General features: G+C 49.5%; 1 protein-coding gene across 1 annotated transcript in view; it reads left to right on the top strand.

The window, feature by feature from the left end:
• NPR1 (natriuretic peptide receptor 1) overlaps positions 1–18339 on the top strand; it is an 845985-nt gene that overhangs the window by 682330 nt on the left and 145316 nt on the right. The gene's annotated exons all lie outside the window — the stretch shown is intronic.

Below are 18339 nucleotides of genomic sequence, written 5' to 3' on the forward strand. Positions count from 1 at the left end.
GTTCTCCTTATCCAATCTATCTTGGGGTTATGAGTTTGCAACCAGGGTACACCCAAAACTACACCAAAGGAAGGGGCATCAATCAAGTCAAAACCTATCTCTTCTGAATGACCATTATCTCCTATCATGCATAGAGGTTCGGTCTGACGTGTAATTGTACCGGATGACAATTCAGTACCATCGATGGCCCTTACGGGTTCTGGTTGTTCCTTGTAAATCCATGGAACCCCAATTCTCTCAGCCAACTTGATGTCCATAAAGTTCCCCGTAGCACCGGAGTCCAATAGAGCCGACACCGGAGCCCTATGATTGTTTGATATCACCAAACAGACCGTGATAGTAAAATGTCTGGGGACCCTCTTTTCCTGCCCATTATCCTCATTGCTCTCCACATCCATCCTCGCTCGGGCAGCGCAACTATTCGTGGGCTTGGTTTTTTGTCAACGCTGTCTCCCACTAGGAACCACGCTGCAGGAGCGAAGATAATCCCCTCTCTCTACCCCCGCACAGACTGCAGGCCACGCAGAAAATACCAAATGCACTCTACAGCCTGGGCCAGGAGAGAGGGAAGGGTAAAAAATAACAGGGGGGGATGGAGAAGGCTTGTAACCCCAGGAATTCTCCCGACAGCTCTCCTAAGCTTCCAGAGCATACAATGAACCTCCCAACCTGCATAGGAAATATAAACAAACAAGAGCACCTATGAATTTCACTTCGTGAGTCTATCTCTCCATGCACATACGAATACCAGCATTAGACCACAACCACAACCTCTTCCCTTCTTCTTACCCAAGTAATGTGTCCACCGGGCAGCATAGGAGATCCCGTTCCTCGGTTGCAGGGCGGAAGACTTCAATGCCAATTACTCCTCCGGGTTAGTCTTTCCTCGCTGAGGATTAGTACAAAAGGGGAAAAAGTCCGTGGACTGAAAAAACCCCGTTTTACGTTTCTTCTTGTAAAAATCTGAATCACCGCAAACCCCCGTTCCCGAAAACCCGTGGCCACAAAGGTAACAAAAAAGAAAAGAAAAACGTTAACGAACAGCCGGTTCGTAACTGAACCTAAACGTCACACACAAGGACGCCGAGTGTTATTCAACACCCGGAAATAGATGCACGAAAAACTAATGCAATGTTCAAGCGCAGCCGCGCTTCAGAAGTTAACTTCCCAGTTCTTCGAGCAAGTTCAAAAAGGCACTTGCAACTTCACAATCCAAAAGCCCAAAGAAGTCTTTAGGTCAGAACGAAGCCTCGCTCTAACTCACAACAAATCCATCCATGGGGGAAAAGACACGAACTCAGCCAAACAATTCACAGGTACACGAACCCAGATGACGACGTGACCGGAAATAAAACCAAGCACTGTTTGCCCGGTTCCACTGCCTTAAATACGATCACATGAGCAGAATGTGGGAGGGGTGTACCTTACCATATGTGCATAGAGAGAGGACTGGGCGCAGCCCGTGCTAAATCCCAACACCCCACTCCCTGAGGATCTTATTGCCTGTGAATCCTTTCTCTGATACCTTCTCGTAGGATTTTGCATCTTGTTCATCTCTGTCTCCGATAGTTAATTCTTGTAATCCCCTATTTTAGAATCTCACACCCTGCTAATCCTGTCTGTGGTTTCGTCTTCCTTGGTGATCTCACACCCTGTGAATCCTGACTCTGGTATCTTCTTCCTTATGGATCTCATGCCCTTCAATCCTGTCTTTGGTACCTTCTTCTCTGAGGACCTTACATCATGTGAAGCCTGTCACCGATAGCTTCTTCACAAAAAAGCTCAGGTTCTGCCAAACCCTCTCTTAGGATTCCATTCCCTGTGAATCCTGTCTTTGGTACCGTCATCCTTGGTGATCCCATATCCTGTGAATCCGTTCTCTGGTACTGTCATCCTTGGTGATCCCTTATCCTTTGAATCCGTTCTCTGGTACCGTCATCCTTGGTGATCCCATATCCTGTGAATCCGTTCTCTGGTACTGTCATCCTTGGTGATCCCATACCCTGTGAATCCTGTCTCTGGTCCGTCATCCTTGGTGATCCCATATCCTATGAATCCTGTCTTTGGTACCGTCGTCCTTGGTGATCCCATATCCTGTGAATCCTGTCTTTGGTACCGTCATCCTTGGTGATCCCATATCCTGTGAATCCTGTCTTTGGTCCGTCGTCCTTGGTGATCCCATACCCTGTGAATCCTGTCTTTGGTACCGTCATCCTTGGTGATCCCATACCCTGTGACTCTGGTCTTTGGTACCGTCGTCCTTGGTGATCCCATATACTGTGAATCCTGTCTTTGGTACCGTCATCCTTGGTGATCCCATATCCTGTGAATCCTGTCTCTGGTCCGTCATCCTTGGTGATCCCATATCCTGTGAATCCTGTCTTTGGTACCGTCGTCCTTGGTGATCCCATATCCTGTGAATCCTGTCTTTGGTACCGTCATCCTTGGTGATCCCATATCCTGTGAATCCTGTCTTTGGTCCGTCGTCCTTGGTGATCCCATACCCTGTGAATCCTGACTTTGGTACCGTCATCCTTGGTGATCCCATACCCTGTGACTCTGGTCTTTGGTACCGTCGTCCTTGGTGATCCCATATCCTGTGAATCCTGTCTTTAGTACCATCGTCCTTGGTGATCCCATATCCTGTGAATCCTGTCTTTGGTCCGTCGTCCTTGGTGATCCCATACCCTGTGAATCCTGTCTTTGGTACCGTCATCCTTGGTGATCCCATACCCTGTGACTCCGGTCTTTGGTACCGTCGTCCTTGGTGATCCCATATACTGTGAATCCTGTCTTTGGTACCGTCATCCTTGGTGATCCCATATCCTGTGAATCCGTTCTCTGGTACCGTCATCCTTGGTGATCCCATATCCTGTGAATACGTTCTCTGGTACTGTCATCCTTGGTGATCCCATATCCTGTGAATCCGTTCTCTGGTACTGTCATCCTTGGTGATCCCATACCCTGTGAATCCTGTCTTTGGTACCATCATCCTCGGTGATCTCATATCCTGTGAATCCTGTCTTTGGTACCGTCATCCTTGGTGATCCCATTCCCTGTGAATCCTGTCTTTGGTACCGTCATCCTTGGTGATCTCATATCCTGTGAATCCTGTCTTTGGTACCGTCATCCTTGGTGATCCCATTCCCTGTGAATCCTGTCTTTGGTACCGTCATCCTTGGTGATCTCATATCCTGTGAATCCTGTCTTTGGTACCGTCATCCTTGGTGATCCCATACCCTGTGAATCCTGTCTTTGGTACCGTCATCCTTGGTGATCCCATACCCTGTGAATCCTGTCTTTGGTACCGTCATCCTCGGTGATCCCATACCCTGTGAATCCTGTCTTTGGTACCGTCATCCTTGGTGATCCCATACCCTGTGAATCCTGTCTTTGGTACTGTCATCCTCGGTGATCCCATACCCTGTGAATCCTGTCTTTGATACCGTCATCCTTGGTGATCCCATACCCTGTGAATCCTGTCTTTGGTACCATCATCCTCGGTGATCTCATATCCTGTGAATCCTGTTTTTGGTACCGTCATCCTTGGTGATCCCATTCCCTGTGAATCCTGTCTTTGGTACCGTCATCCTTGGTGATCCCATACCCTGTGAATCCTGTCATTGGTACTGTCATCCTTGGTGATCCCATACCCTGTGAATCCTGTCTCTAGTACTGTCATCCTTGGTGATCCCATACCCTGTGAATCCTGTCTTTGGTACCGTCGTCCTTGGTGATCCCATACCCTGTGAATCCTGTCTTTGGTACCGTCATCCTTGGTGATCCCATATCCTGTGAATCCTGTCTTTGGTACCGTCATCCTTGGTGATCCCATATCCTGTGAATCCTGTCTTTGGTACCGTCGTCCTTGGTGATATCATACCCTGTGAATCCTGTCTCTGGTACCATCGTCCTTGGTGATCCCATACCCTGTGAATCCTGTCTTTGATACCGTCATCCTTGGTGATCCCATATCCTGTGAATCCGGTCTGTGGTACATTCTTCCATGATTATATCAAAGCCTGTGATTTTTGTCTCTGGTACTGTCACCCTTGGTGATATCACACTTGGGGAAATGTGTCTCTGCCACCTTGTTCCCTGTAACCTCTCTCTACTGATCTCAGCCTATGTGGCCTGTCCCTGAAGCTCCTTCTCTGAGGATTTCTTAGTCTGTGAATTTTGTCTGTGGTGCTCATTCCCAGAGGATGTTACAGTTCTGAGCAGTTTGTTTCTAGCACCTCTACCCTGAGGATCTAAGAAGGTCTGAAACATGTGCCTGGTACACCTTCTCAGTAGAGCTCACTGCCACTGGAGCACCTCTTTGGGGCCCCATTGATGAGTGTCTTGTGGGTCTAGACCGAATGGCCAGAAAGCCCCCTCCTGTTGGACCTGGCTGGCAAGGCAATAGTGCTTTGTGAATTTGTGCACTGGCTCTCACATTGCGGCCTGATAATTATCCAGGACAGGCATTCTGCATGCTAATGCAATGGTAGTAGCCCAGGGTCTGGTTGAATGGGCCCTCAACCCTTCGGGAGACTGCTTTTTGGCCATCACATAGCAGACTTTATTGCAGAGCACTCTGCATCTAGACAAAGTCCATTGCTGCACCATCTTGTCTTTCTTTGTTCTGGTGAACCCCACAAGATCTGATTGCCTACACAATACTCTTTGGTACAATCAATGTAAAAACTGGATGCTGTCTGCCAGGCACCTACCCCGGCAGGAATGGGGGGGCTGTTAAAGGGGTGGTCGGCCTTGATGTTGCCTGAAAGCGAAACCCTTCGCGATATCCTGAAAAAGGGACAATTGTTGTGCATACTACATAGCAGGGTATGTAAAGAGCGATGGAGCACCCAGTAGCTCAGCTGTCTTTAAAGTGCTAGAGCGTGGGACAGCCTTGGCTAGACCCGTCAAAAGGCATAATCGTGAGGAGTCCCTGAACGTTACCCGAGAAGCCTGTGGATCTGGAGCACCACACTAGTGCTGACCACTCTGCCTAAGCAGTCTGTCTTGTCCAGGCCTCACTGGATGGCAATCGTGGCTGAAGCCTGGCCATCTTTAATGGTCTGGGCCAAAATGTCATGTAGTTCCTCTGGAGGTGCTGCTAGATTCGCAGGCAATGAGTCCCATAATCCATGCGACTACCTCCCAGCAAACAGCTGGCGTTGATTGACCTCAGGGCGAAGCTAGTGGAATGAAACAGCCTCTTCCTAAACACCTCAATTCTTTTCAACTCTCTGTCCAGGGTGTAGTGGGAAAATATTTGGGATTAACCTTTTTAGTGGAGATCTCTTCTATCAGGCTTTCAGTAGTATGTTGCTGCTTTAGGGAGGCAGGGTCGCCCAGGGTGGATCTATGACAATGTGCCACCTGTCTATTCTCAGATAAGTAAGAGCAGGGCTAGGCCTGAGTGCCCATGAGAGTGTTGGTCAAGGGTTCTCTAAATGGCATTAGGTGTTGAGGTGAAAATAATCCAGGTTGCAACACTTCCTTGAGAACGTTGGTTTTTACCTCTACGGAAGACAGTTGTAGCTCTAAGACTTCAGCCACCCTTCTAATGACTACAGCGAATTAATCAGACTCTTCCATGAAAGGAACAAGAGGTGGGGCAGGCCAGGCCAGTGTCAGGGGAATTGTCCAGACCAGTGTCCTCTTGCAGGTTCAATTTAATATTGCCATCATCATACTGTGGGGATAATTCGTTCCCATCATCACCAAAAGCTGGTTGTCTCTGGTTGTAATCCTCAAGACTTTTTGGTCTGAGTCAGTCTACAGCCCCGTCACGAGAGCGGGTACTGCTTTGGTAATTGTTTTAAAGGTGAGGGATCTGAAGTTAGAAGTATCCATCAGAAGAACAAGTGGAAACTCTATCCAATCTCAGATTTCTCTCTGCCCTTCCACCTCCCCGTTTTGCGGAATGGACTCTTCCATCCAAAAAAGATTTCCAATTAAAGGCCTGCACTATCAGTTTTTGGGCAAAATGTCAGAGGGCACGGCGAATATCCAGAAAGAAACTGATACCAGTGCCTATATACGGGTTCAGTTGTCGGTTCAAGTGGGAGTGGTGTCGACGCAGAGCAGCACAACGCCACCTATTGGCACACAAGGGCTATGTTGAAAAATGTTTCAGTTCCAGTCTGGCACCCGGGGATTCTTAAAAATATGAAGAGCATGGTTAGATGGAGTATTCACCAGAAAGAGTGTTACAGAAGGTAACTTGTTGTTTAGAACCTCCGACTTTTAAAGTGGAACACACAGTGGCCCAATCCTTCACTTGATGTGCGACAAATATTTGCAACCCCCCCCAAACTACAAATCACAACAACCTCTCAAGACACATTTCATTTGAAGTTGAACCTTCTCTCCTTTCACAAATAGTGCTTGTGAGTACCTGGTAAACTGCTGTTGTATGAAAATTCCCCCACACCCATTTGTTGCATACATATTTTAGATTTCGTTCTGACCTTGCTTCCACCGATTTACCTCTTAATGTATTACTTTCTTTTTTCTTCTGTGAATCATAAATAAAGACGTAGACCACATGATATGCCCCTTTATTCGATAGCTTTAATGCAATACCTGACAGATGGCTCTGTGCGTCATGTTGCGTGACTCACCTGCGGCGCAACCTGCTGCGTGATATTTACCACATACTTGTAAAGTCACCCTGTGTGCTTTAAGGGTGCTTGTAAATATCGCCCCTTTTCACGCAATACACTGCATGTTAGGGGCATGACGTGTGTTTCTGTGGGTGTTTCGACGCAACACCCATGTCCACTGATGCATTTGCTGATTTACGAGCAATCGTAAACCTGGAAATGCGTCAGAATGCTACGCCACCCCAGGGGTGGCGTAGCGAGGTGCAACGAGGAGAAATGTTTTCAATGCGTGCTGCATTCTATAGCATGCATTAGAAGAGGAAATCACCTCAATTGATTGTTTTTGTGCAGGAACGTGCCCCTTACTGCACATAAACAATCTCCTCACAACGCAAGCATTCTTGCACCATGGTGCAAGGGTGCCTCTGTAGGCGCATGTCAGCATTTTGTGCGCCAGTGCAAGAAAAAGCACACTGATACAATATGTTGTTGTAAATATGTTGCCTCCCTGTGCTTCAAAACTAACGCTTGACCGCGCAGCGAAACGACTTGCAGCACCGCGCTGCTTTAGTTTCTCGTTAATAGGGCCCTGTGACTGTTGTTCAGATACACCCTGCCTGTCTCCTTGCATTAAAGGAGGACATGTACATAGAGTGAGGTGATGTCTCACGCCCACTCTGCCACAAGCACCGTACGTCCACCCCTGCACCGGGTCACAGGAGGGGGTGCCACCATTGGGAGACGCGCGTGGGGAGGCGCATTTCTGGTGGAAGGGGGACGGGGGCAGGCAGAGGCGGTGGAGCCTGCTGCAGGCTGCAGTAATCTGTTTAGGGGTCGGAGCTCTGGAGGTCGCTGCCCTGCCTCGCGGAGGTGATGCACAGAAGTGGCAGTAAGTGGGAGCTGCTCAGGGAAAGTGAATGTGCTGTCTGCTCAGATCCGGGGGCAGCAGAGAGAGCCGCGGCGGGGTGTGCACGGGGTGGGGGGGCACTGACACATCGTGCCAGTGTACTGGAGTGTGGGCAGTGCAGCCAGTGGGCACCATGAGCGGAGTCTGTGGTGTCTGACGTGCAGGATGGGCATGGGTGCATCTCGGGGGAGGTTGGCAGGAGAGATCAGAGGAGGAGGGAGGCTTGTAAAGGGGGGGGGGGGGTGCCCTCTAGTATATCAGACAATGGAGGGGTGGGAGCAGAGACCGGGGAGAGATTACAATGGGGGTCAGAGCGCCCTCCAGTGTCTGGGTGACCTGAGAGAACTTCAACACATCCCTATGTTCGCAGGACAGGTGTGTGTGCAGGGTTGAAGCGGGTACACAGCGTCAACCCACTATTTTCACAGGATGGACGCCGTCCCCCTTGCCAAGAAGTTGGGCCCCACAGAAATATGTTGAACTTGCCCCAGTGTCATTTTCAGACACTTGGACACGTTCAGCAGCTCCTGCACGTGGTCTGCTTTTCATTCTCAGCAGCAACGTGCAGGTAGTTAAGGGACCTTTTTTTACACCTTCAGCTGTGCCAAAAATAAAAGCAGAAGTTAAGGGGCCATCAGGCATCTTTTTGATCGAATATCGGAGGGGAGGCGGCCTGGAACCTCTCACTTAAATGCGAATGCACAGGAGAGTAAACTAAAGCACACAGCTTGTTATCTCTTCATAGATACTTAAGAGCTGCATCCTTTTTAGGTCGAAGCACGACCTGCATTCAATGCGTAAGCATTGATTGCAGTCAACTTCGACAACTATTGTCACCCGTTTTTGGGAATGTGGACGCGAGAGGGTGCACGAGCGCAGATTTGCTCAGTTTTGACCTCGTGAGCGCGCACGGCACCGTGCCCCTCTCGTGCCTCATTCCCATGCGCAAACACACTCCACACTCACGCATGCGCACATACACAGCCATACACAGGCACACACACACTGCATACACACACGCAGACCCACGCGCACACACACAGACACACGCACAGACACATTCGAACACACACAGACACACGCGCGTACACCCCCCCCCCCCCACCACCTACCGGGCTCTTTCGGCGTGTTCCGTGTCTCCTCTGCAGCGCTGGTCGGGCACTCACCGAGCTGTTGCTGGGGATCGGGCTCCTCTCTGCGGCAGTCTCGTCTCGTCGCGGCACCAGGGGGCAGGACTTCACTTCCGGGGCTCCCTCCAGCACCTGGGAGCCCCGGGCTGCGGAGAGGCCATCAGTCGGCCGGCTTCACTTCTTCCTCGGTGGCGGCGGGCGGGACTTCCTGCCGGATTGCAGGCCCCGCCCCCGTCTCAGCCAAAAGTGCCTGACTTCCGGTTTTCACGGAGCAGGGCTGCAGCGGTGATTTCTTTTTTTTTCTATTAATTTACTTTTGAAGCAATCGCGGGACACCCCGCTGTAGCTTGAACCATCTTAAAGGTAAAACAATCCCCGCTGTAGCTTGAACCATCTTAAAGGTAAAACAATCCCCGCTGTAGCTTGAACCATCTTAAAGCTAAAACGCGGGTGCTGGGATTGCTTCATAAAACAAACTAAAACAAAGCAGGCAGAAGCCACGTCCCCCCCCCCATGTATTTACCTTTGTATGAAACAGGGCGTTCGCTACTACAAAGATAAAAAATTTAAAAAAATGCGGCCGCACTTTCGTTTTGTTCTAGGCGCTCGCCCACGCTGCGGCTTCCCCCTCATTAGCGAAGCTCCGTTCCCATCTTCCCCATCCACGCCGAATCCCCGCGTGCTCTTAATGCATATGCGCCGTGTGCTCTGCGCCCTAAAAGTAAATAAATAATAAAGAGCAATTAGCATTCAATGCCTCCTAAGCCTAGGCTTTTATGTGATATTGGCGGCACGTCATCTGTTGTCTTTCTTTTACTTCGGGTGGGCGTCCGTCCGCCTTGCCTGGGCTCTGTCCGTTTGACCTGCATGTAGCGTGAGTTTCCCGCCTCTTCTCGGCCACCGCTCGTTAATGTAATCTGGCCGTGTGTTTAAAATGTGACTGGCGTCCCGTGTGCGTCCTTTCTGGCCGGCTACATGATAGCCCGCATCAGTTTGAAAGATATATCCGTCAATTACATAAGCTGCACTTGCCACAGAAGACGATGTGGTTTCCAGACCAGTTGCAGTTGAGGTCCGCTGTCACTGGGATTAAACGTGTCAAGCCAATGTCAAGCCCAAAAATGTACCTGTGTTCCAGTATACACACAGGTCTGCGTCGTTCTAAAGGGATGCTATGCAAAACCAAATCGAAGCTTTACATTTATATCACAGTCCACCTTCCTCTCATCCACTTTGTTATTAATTCTTCAAATGCAAGTGTGCCTTGCAGTCTGGTGCCAGAAGCTTCTCTTTAATTTTACCACTGCTTAATTTGCCCCGGTGTCCGTTGCCGGTAGTCGGTGTTTCTTTTAGTGAGATCACAGCTTCTCCCCCGCCCCTACTACCGAAGTCTACAAAACTCCTAACTGCGTACACTAACCTACTAGAGTGACACCAAATTCTCCCACGAGTTCACTACAGTTCTATCAACTTATGTTTTTATTCCAGCTAATGAAACCAGAGAGGCAGTTACGTCACTGCCTTAGGTTTCATAAGAAGTCTTTCCTTTTATTATTTTTGAAAGTGTACCAGTTACCTAGACACCGCATTGTTTTGTGTTTTTTTTCCAACATATCTGTGTATAGATCTATGCCAACGCGCAGTTTCCTTAACAGTATATGTTGTTACAGAGATTTGCATAACGCTGTATTGCCATTAGTATGGCCTCGCAGCAATCCCAGAGTTCTAGACTAACAACTGCTTGATAAGATGCACTTTATATCTGGATTGTGCTGACCAAAACATAATTCTGCACGACTTCACATGTCTCTGCCAATATCCACTACATGGTGAGTGAATTGTTCATGTCTGTTGAGTGGCTCATTCCTTCCCCCCCTGCAAGCCCGATTTCTTTGCCCCTCCCACCCCCCACCTGCGCGGCCGATTTACAAAACCACAGGAACGATAGCTACACACAAGCTCAAAACACATACAGGTAAGCATTTATATGTTTGTGGGGACGTGTTCCACTTTCTTTTAAATATTTTTCATTTCACCATCGAAGCTCCTCTGTCACTGTCCCCAACTGATCCCGTTGTTCATTACAACCATTCCACTGTTGCTCATCCTTCGCTGTCTCATTTTTTAAAAACTTTTTTGGGACCCAGCAGTTTTTGGGTGGGCTGCACCGTTCTAGCAAAAAAAATGTTTCATGTTTTACCCACACTGCCCCAAACCAATGTCCTTCACTGCCCCGTGCCTTCTCCTCTCAGTGCTCCGTGCTTGTGTCCCTCAATGTCCAATGCCTCTCCCTCACACACACCCTCACCCTCACCCTCACACACCCTCTCACCCTCACACACCCTCTCACCCTCACACCCTCTCACCCACCCTCACACCCCCTCACCCCCACCCTCACACACCCTCACCCTCACACACCCTCACCCACCCCCTCACCCTCACACACCCTCTCACCTTCACACACCCTCTCACCTTCACACACCCTCTCAACCACCCTCAAACCCCCTCACCCTCACACACCTTCACACCCTCACACCCTCACACACACTCACCCTCTCACACCCTCACACACCCCCTCACCCACCCCTCACACCCTCACCCTCTCACACCCTCACCCTCTCACACCCTCACCCTCACCACCGTCACCCTCACCCCGTCACCCTCATCCTCACACCCCCTCACCCTCACCCTCACACCTCCACACTCCCACACCCCCACACCCTCACACCCCCTCATCCTCACACACCTTCACACCCTCACCCTCACACCCCCTCACCCTCACACCCTCACCCCTACACCCTCACACTCCCTCACAACCCCACCCTCACACACCCTCACCCTCACACACCCTCACCCTCACACACCCTCACTCTCACACCGCCTCACTCCCCCTCACATCCTCACAACCCTTTCTCCCTCACACACCCTCACTCACCCTCACACCCCTTTACCCTCACTCACCCTCACCCTCCCATACCCAACCTCGCCCACCCTCACTCGCCCTCGCTCACCCTCACTCACCGTCACCCACCGTCACCCACCCTCACACACCATCACTCACTCACCCTCACTCACCCTCACACACCCTCACTCACCCTCACTCACCCACCCTGACTCACCCTCACTCACCCTCACTCACCCTCACACACCCTCACACACCCTCGCTCACCCTCACTCACCCTCACACATCCTCACACATCCTCACACACCCTCATCCTCACACACCCTCACCCCCCTCACCCTCACCCCTACACCCTCACACTCCCTCACCTCACAACCCCACCCTCACACACCCTCACCCTCACACACCCTCACCCTCACGCACCCTCACCCTCACACCCCCTCACTCTCACACCGCCTCACTCCCCCTTTCACCCTCACAACCCCTCATCCTCACAACCCTTTCTCCCTCACACCCCCTCACTCACCCTCACACCCCCTCACACCCCCTCACACCCCTTCACCCTCACTCACCCTCCCTCACCCAACCTCGCCCGCCCTCACTCTCCCTCACTCACCGTCACCCACCCTCACACACCGTCACTCTCCCTCACTCACTCACCCTCACTCACTCACCCTCACACACCCTCACTCACCCTCACACACCCTCACACACCCTCACTCACCCTCACTCACCCTCACACACCCTCACACACCCTCACACCCTCACCAGCATAGCATAACAAAACATAGCATAACATAACAAAACAAAGCATAGCATAACAAAACATAGCATATCATTACAAAACATAGCATATCATTACAAAACATAGCATAGCATCACAAAGCATAGCATAGCAAAACATAGCATAGTATAACAAAACATAGCATAACAAAACACAGAATAGCATAGCATACCAAATCAAAGTATAGGATAGCAAAACATAGCATAGCATAACAAAACAAAACATAGGATAGCAAAACAAAACATAGCATAGCATACAGCATCACTCAGCACCAACACAACATCACTCAGGGGCACCATAACATCACAATGCGCTACCACAGCATCACTGAATGCCACAGCATCACTCGTTCGCCATCACAGCATCACTCCGCGCCACCTCAGCATCAATCTGTGCAACCATTCAACAACAACTGGTTAAAATATGTTCTCTCAATGTGTCAAGCTTTATTACAAATGTAACAAAAAGATGTTAATATTTCACTTCTGTTCTTGGATTTTCGTCACAATAAATACACTGAACATAATCTTCACAAAATGTATTTACAAAAGTTTAAGCGATTGCCATTATAAATTACAAGAACTTTTATTTAGGTATTCATTATTAAAAAAAATTAAAAGCCATTGTTATTTGTAATATCGATACATGTAAGTCACGTAAATACAACACAAATTGGATTACAAATGCTATGGGTGTCACATTTGCAAAAGTTATAACTATTGGCATTGTAAATGACGAAGCTATTAATTTCGCAATTTTCAAAAACAAAACATAAATTAAAAAAAATTCATTTACAATACCAATAGCTCAAACTTTCCTAATGCAAGACCTATTGCATTGCAAATGCTTGTTACTTTTTCCAGTCCCTGTATAGAAGTGCACGCACTGTAAGAATGTCACATGGAATGGTCTGTTCCAGTATTTACACAAATAAAAATATAAATAGCGCTATTTTATTTATTTATGCGCTACTCATCCTGATGTAGAGTCTTCCAGTGAGGTCACTTCCGGTGATGCCATGTGAGATGTCAGGTGTCATGACGTCATGTGCTGTGTTGGCACGCGTCATGATGTCACTTGCATACTGCCTGCAACTTGGACAGTCCCCCCACTTTTTTATAGGACTTGTGCCCTGCACAAGAGGATCATCAGTAGATTCCAGTAGAGGGGAGTTTTGGAGAATATGGGGAGATAACTGCACATGGACTAAAGGGAGGGCATGGACAGAATACTGTAAAGTTGGATTGGGATGCAAGAGGGGCGTGAGAAGCCTCTATGATACTAAAAACATGGGTGATGATAAATGTCTTGTATAGTGGGGTTTGTGTAGTGGAGGGAAGAGGGAAGGATATATTCCAGTAATACTGAGGGGTTCGGGTAGCTGAGAATGTGTTCCTTTGAGTTTGTGAGGCGAAACAGAGCTTTATAAGAGGTGATCGGGAAGAGAGTCAAGGGCAACTAAGAGAAAGGAGACAGAAAGGACAGAGGCGCGGAAGTGTGAAGAATTCCAACAAAGACCTGGTAGTGTAGTAAAGCATCATTGCTTTATTAGGTCTCGCATAGACCGCGCATGCGCTGAGTGTTGTGAGATGTTATGTTAGTTTACAGTGGGCTTAGAGCCACCCTATTGCTTACCAATGGTTGGCTTCATTGTCACTCTCATTTCTTTGCCTCTTATTTGTTTGCATGTGTAGGGTTTTCTCCCTCTTCTTGTGTTTGTATCTCCCTTGGAGCATGGATGTGTTATTATGTTCTTACACTGTTCACTTTTCTAGGCACTACTTTTTTTTCAAGGAGAGTGCTTGTGTTTTCAAGCTGATCTGATAGAGACTTCCAGCTGCAGATTCCTTACTTTCGAATTATCCCTAGGCATCAGACTGGATCCAGAAACTTTTTTGTGAGCAATACCCCTGCGTGCCGGTATGTGAAGCTGCCACCATCACCGGAAGTGATGTGCGCAGTGCCTATATAGGCACCACCCCATCTTGCTAACATCACTACTTTTTTTCCACGCCAGTCAGCTAAGATCTGGAGAGAACTGCCCCAGTCAATTTTTGACTGAACTTTTTTCGAAGTATGTCGAAGTCTTTTTTGAGAGATCTTTTCCTGTTGTGGGAGGGATATCGACTAGGAAGACTGACTTCAAGGTCTGTGGCACTTTTCATCGATAGGTGTCGGTGATGGACCCAAACCTTGTTTGCCTCTGGTGCCTGGAGCGCAACCACGACACGAAAACCTGTGCCGACTGCAGCGACAGGCACCTTAAGGCCTTGAGGAAGTGGTCCTTCAGGCTCCTTGCCGCTCAACGTGTGATAGTGCAATGGTCTCGGTCTTGGTCGAGAGGAAGGTCCCGGGTTCGGACATGGAGCCTAAGAGCCTCGTCGCACTCAAAGGTGCCAGGCCAATTGGGTAAGTCCCACGAGAAAAAGAAGACTTTACCTCTTCTATTGTGAGTTTCAGACAAGATTAGGGTGTATCGTCATTCGAGGCCGGGCTCTTCACCGCCCTGAGTTTCATGGAGTCAGAGCGACCACCGCTGCTCAACTTCAAGAGTTTTGTGAGGCCATACGCCTCTTATTGGAGCATCCCGTTCCGGCCGCCCACCTGCTTTCAGGCCCCGTGGGTTTGAGCGGCGCCCCTTCTGGTTCCATGCTGGCTGGTCTACCCCCAGTGCCAATCGGACCCGTAGGAGACTCGTGGATCTGGACCAGTGCCATTCATACCATCTTAACCTTCCCACGGCGGCAGCCCCCCCCATCCCCCCCCCCAGCTATTACATGGAACCGTAGGGACACTGTCCAACACTGGCTCCGGTGCCAACTTGGGCCAAGCTTTCCAGGCCAGAGCCTGAGCCCTATTCCTATGGGCTAAGACTCGGTAGGATGGGAGGGGTCCCTTGACCCTGAAGAATACCAGCCCTTAGATTCCAAAATGGACTGGTGTAAGGACTTGGAAGAGGCCAATGGATTGGACAGTTACCTAGATACTGCCATGCTTTCTCCCCCTACTGTGGCTAAGGAAGAGAGTGTGTAATTTGCTATGGTAGTGCAAAGGGCGGATGAGGTCCTGGACATTTACCTGCCCTCAGTGGCAGTCAAGGGAAACGTCTTGATAGAGGTGCTTCAGCCAGGAGTGACCCCCCTCAGAACTGCTTCTCCCATTTAATGAAACCCTTAAAGACATCCTGCTTGGAACTTTGTCCAAACCCTGCATAGGGGCTCCTGTGAACAGGACAATTGTCTGCTGCCAACGCCCTGCCCCAGGGGGCCCCAATTTCCTAAGACAACACCCTACCCTGGTATGGTTGGTGGTCCAAGCCTCTACTGCCCGTGTAAATCCTGGCGCATTACCTACCGCCCCACTGGATAGGGAATCCAAGAGGCTGGACACCTTAGGCAAGATAATGTTTTCTTCCATCGACCAGGCACTGCGCTTCCTGAACACTGCGTGCCTTTTGGGCCATTACTCCCATTCTCTATAGGATTTGGTTGTGCAGGTGCTGCCATTGGCTCTGGATGAGGGCTGAACCATACTTTCCCAGGCGGTTGCTGATGGGAGAGATGCAGCTAAGTTCACGATCAGATGTTGACTGGATACCACAGACTCGCTGGGCAGAACAGTTTCATTGACGGTGGCCCTATGGCACCACGATTGACTGAGAACAACCGGCTTTTCAGGAGATGTCCAAGCATCACTTATGGACATGCACTTTAATGGCTCCTGTCTCTTCAGAGACAAGGTGGATTCATCGCTGGATCGCTTCAAGGAAAACAGAGCTACAGCCAGGCCCTTGGGCCTTTCCATGGCCCCTTACAAATCCCAGTTAGCTTTTCATGTCCTTGAAAAGAGCTTCCAGATGTGCCTTTACATGCCCAGCCCCCACTGCACTTAAACTTCCCAGACCCTGCGTGGTCGAGGATGCAGTACCCTCAAACTCTGTGGGTTGGGCATCCAAAAATCTGGCTAGTCCAACCCCTACACCCCACACCCCGGCAGCCTTAGCCTCCAAACCCCTTCAGTTTGCCCTCTTTACATCATGGGCACCCATTGGGAGGTAATATACACCATCACCTGCCCCACTGGAGGCTTATTACATGACACCGTTGAGTTCTTCAAATTGTCCAAAGGGGCTACTCCATCCCTTCATGAGACCCTTCCACCCAAGCCACCTGGTTGCGACAGGCTGACGGAGGACTATCTTACCTTGTTCCACCAGGAAGGGATGGCTTTCTTGCCCAGGAGAGCCGTACAGTGGGTGCTGAAGCCAGAAATTGGTTGTGGTTGCTCTTCCCACTTTCTGGTGCCCGTTCAATTTCTTCAAGAAGAAGTTCAAAATGCTCACGCTTGCTGAAGTCCTGTCTGCCCTAGACCCGAGAATCTTCAACGTAGCATCAGACATGAAGGACGCATATTTCCGAATTCTCGTCCTGCCTGCCCACAGGTGTTACTTGCGTTTTACAGTGTGCGACAAGCATTTTACAGTTTACCATACTTCCTTTTGGCCTTACTATTGCCCCTCAGGTATTCACCAAGGGGATAGCGGTGGTTGCAGCTAATCTGCGGAGATCAGGGGTGCCAGTCTTCCCTTTTCTTGACAACTGGCTGTTTAAGGTGGGCTCGTCCCATGCTGCTGTCTCCCACCCCCAGACTATGGCGTACCACCTGCATTCACTGGAGTTCACTATTAACGTGCCGAAGTCAACCTTACTCCTTCTCAAAAGCTCCCTTCATTAGAGCTGTTCTGGACATGGTGAAGTTTCAGGCCTATTATACCAAAAGGCGAGTCCAGGATATTCAGTCTACAATACCAATGTTTCAGCTTCCATCCTTGATTTCGGTGAGACTAACTCTGAGGCTGCTGGGACTCATGGCCTCATGCATCCTGCTTGTGACAAATGCCCATTGGCATATGCGGGCTCTGCATTGGGACTTGAAGTTCCAGTGGGTGCAGCATCAAGGGAATTTCTTCGACACGGTCCAGATCTCGGAGAGAACTGCAAAAAACCTGCAGTGGTGGTTAACGAACTGCGATTGGGTCAGTGGCAGACCCCTCTCCCTTCCCCAACCAGATCTCACAGTGTTGACAGGTACATCACTCCAGGGATGGGATGGCCATCTGGGAGAAGTAAAGATAAGAAGCCTCTGGTCTCCAGTGAAATCTGGACTTCACATCAACTTTCTGGAGCTCCAGGCTATCCAGCTTGTATGGAAAGCGTTTCTACACTCCATGAAGTGAAGGCTAGTACAGGTGTTCACAGACAGCACCGCTGCCATGTGGTACTTCAACAAACCGGACGGGGTGGGGTTGTGGACCCTTTGTCAAGAGGCTCTTTGTCTCTGGACATGGCTGAATGTTAGGGCATTTCCCTGGTGGTTCAAACTCAGTCAAAAATGCCTAGCAGATCACCACCTCCGAGGTGGTGAAAGGTCTTTTTCAGCAGTGGAGAGAGGCTTAGTTAGATGTTTGCCACTGCCGAGAAGGCACAATGTCAGCAGTTCTGCGCACAGGTGTTTCCAAGGTGGCTCTCGCTCAGAGAATCTTTTCATCTTGATTGGAGCTCAGGCCTCCTGTACGCCTTTCCGCCCATACCATTCCTGCCCAGAGTTCTTAAGACAATCAGTGTAGGAAACCAAACTCTGTATAGTGCATCCCAATGGACTTTTTGCAGAGAATTGCAGACAGGTCAGGGAGACCCTTATTGGTTTACAGATGCAAAAGTAGATAATACTAGCACTCTATTTTGTGATAGTATGGGCGAGCAGTTATGCTTATCAGAGGGTAGTGCTAAGCATTTGTTGGAGTCACAGAGGCAATAATTGATACACCCGCTCAATGAATGAAGTTGAGACCGAATTAGAAAAATAGTACTTCTTTTTATATAACTTTTAAGACCAAGAACTTCGGGTACAAGAGGATCAGGACCGACCAGGCCAAAGTCATCCTTGTGGCTTCGGACTGAGCTCGGAGAGTTCGGTATCTCGAGCTGTTGAGCATGGTAATCGGTCCTTATAAGGCA

This window comes from Lissotriton helveticus, chromosome 12 (assembly GCF_964261635.1).
Source record: "Lissotriton helveticus chromosome 12, aLisHel1.1, whole genome shotgun sequence".
NCBI classification, from domain to species: domain Eukaryota; kingdom Metazoa; phylum Chordata; class Amphibia; order Caudata; family Salamandridae; genus Lissotriton; species Lissotriton helveticus.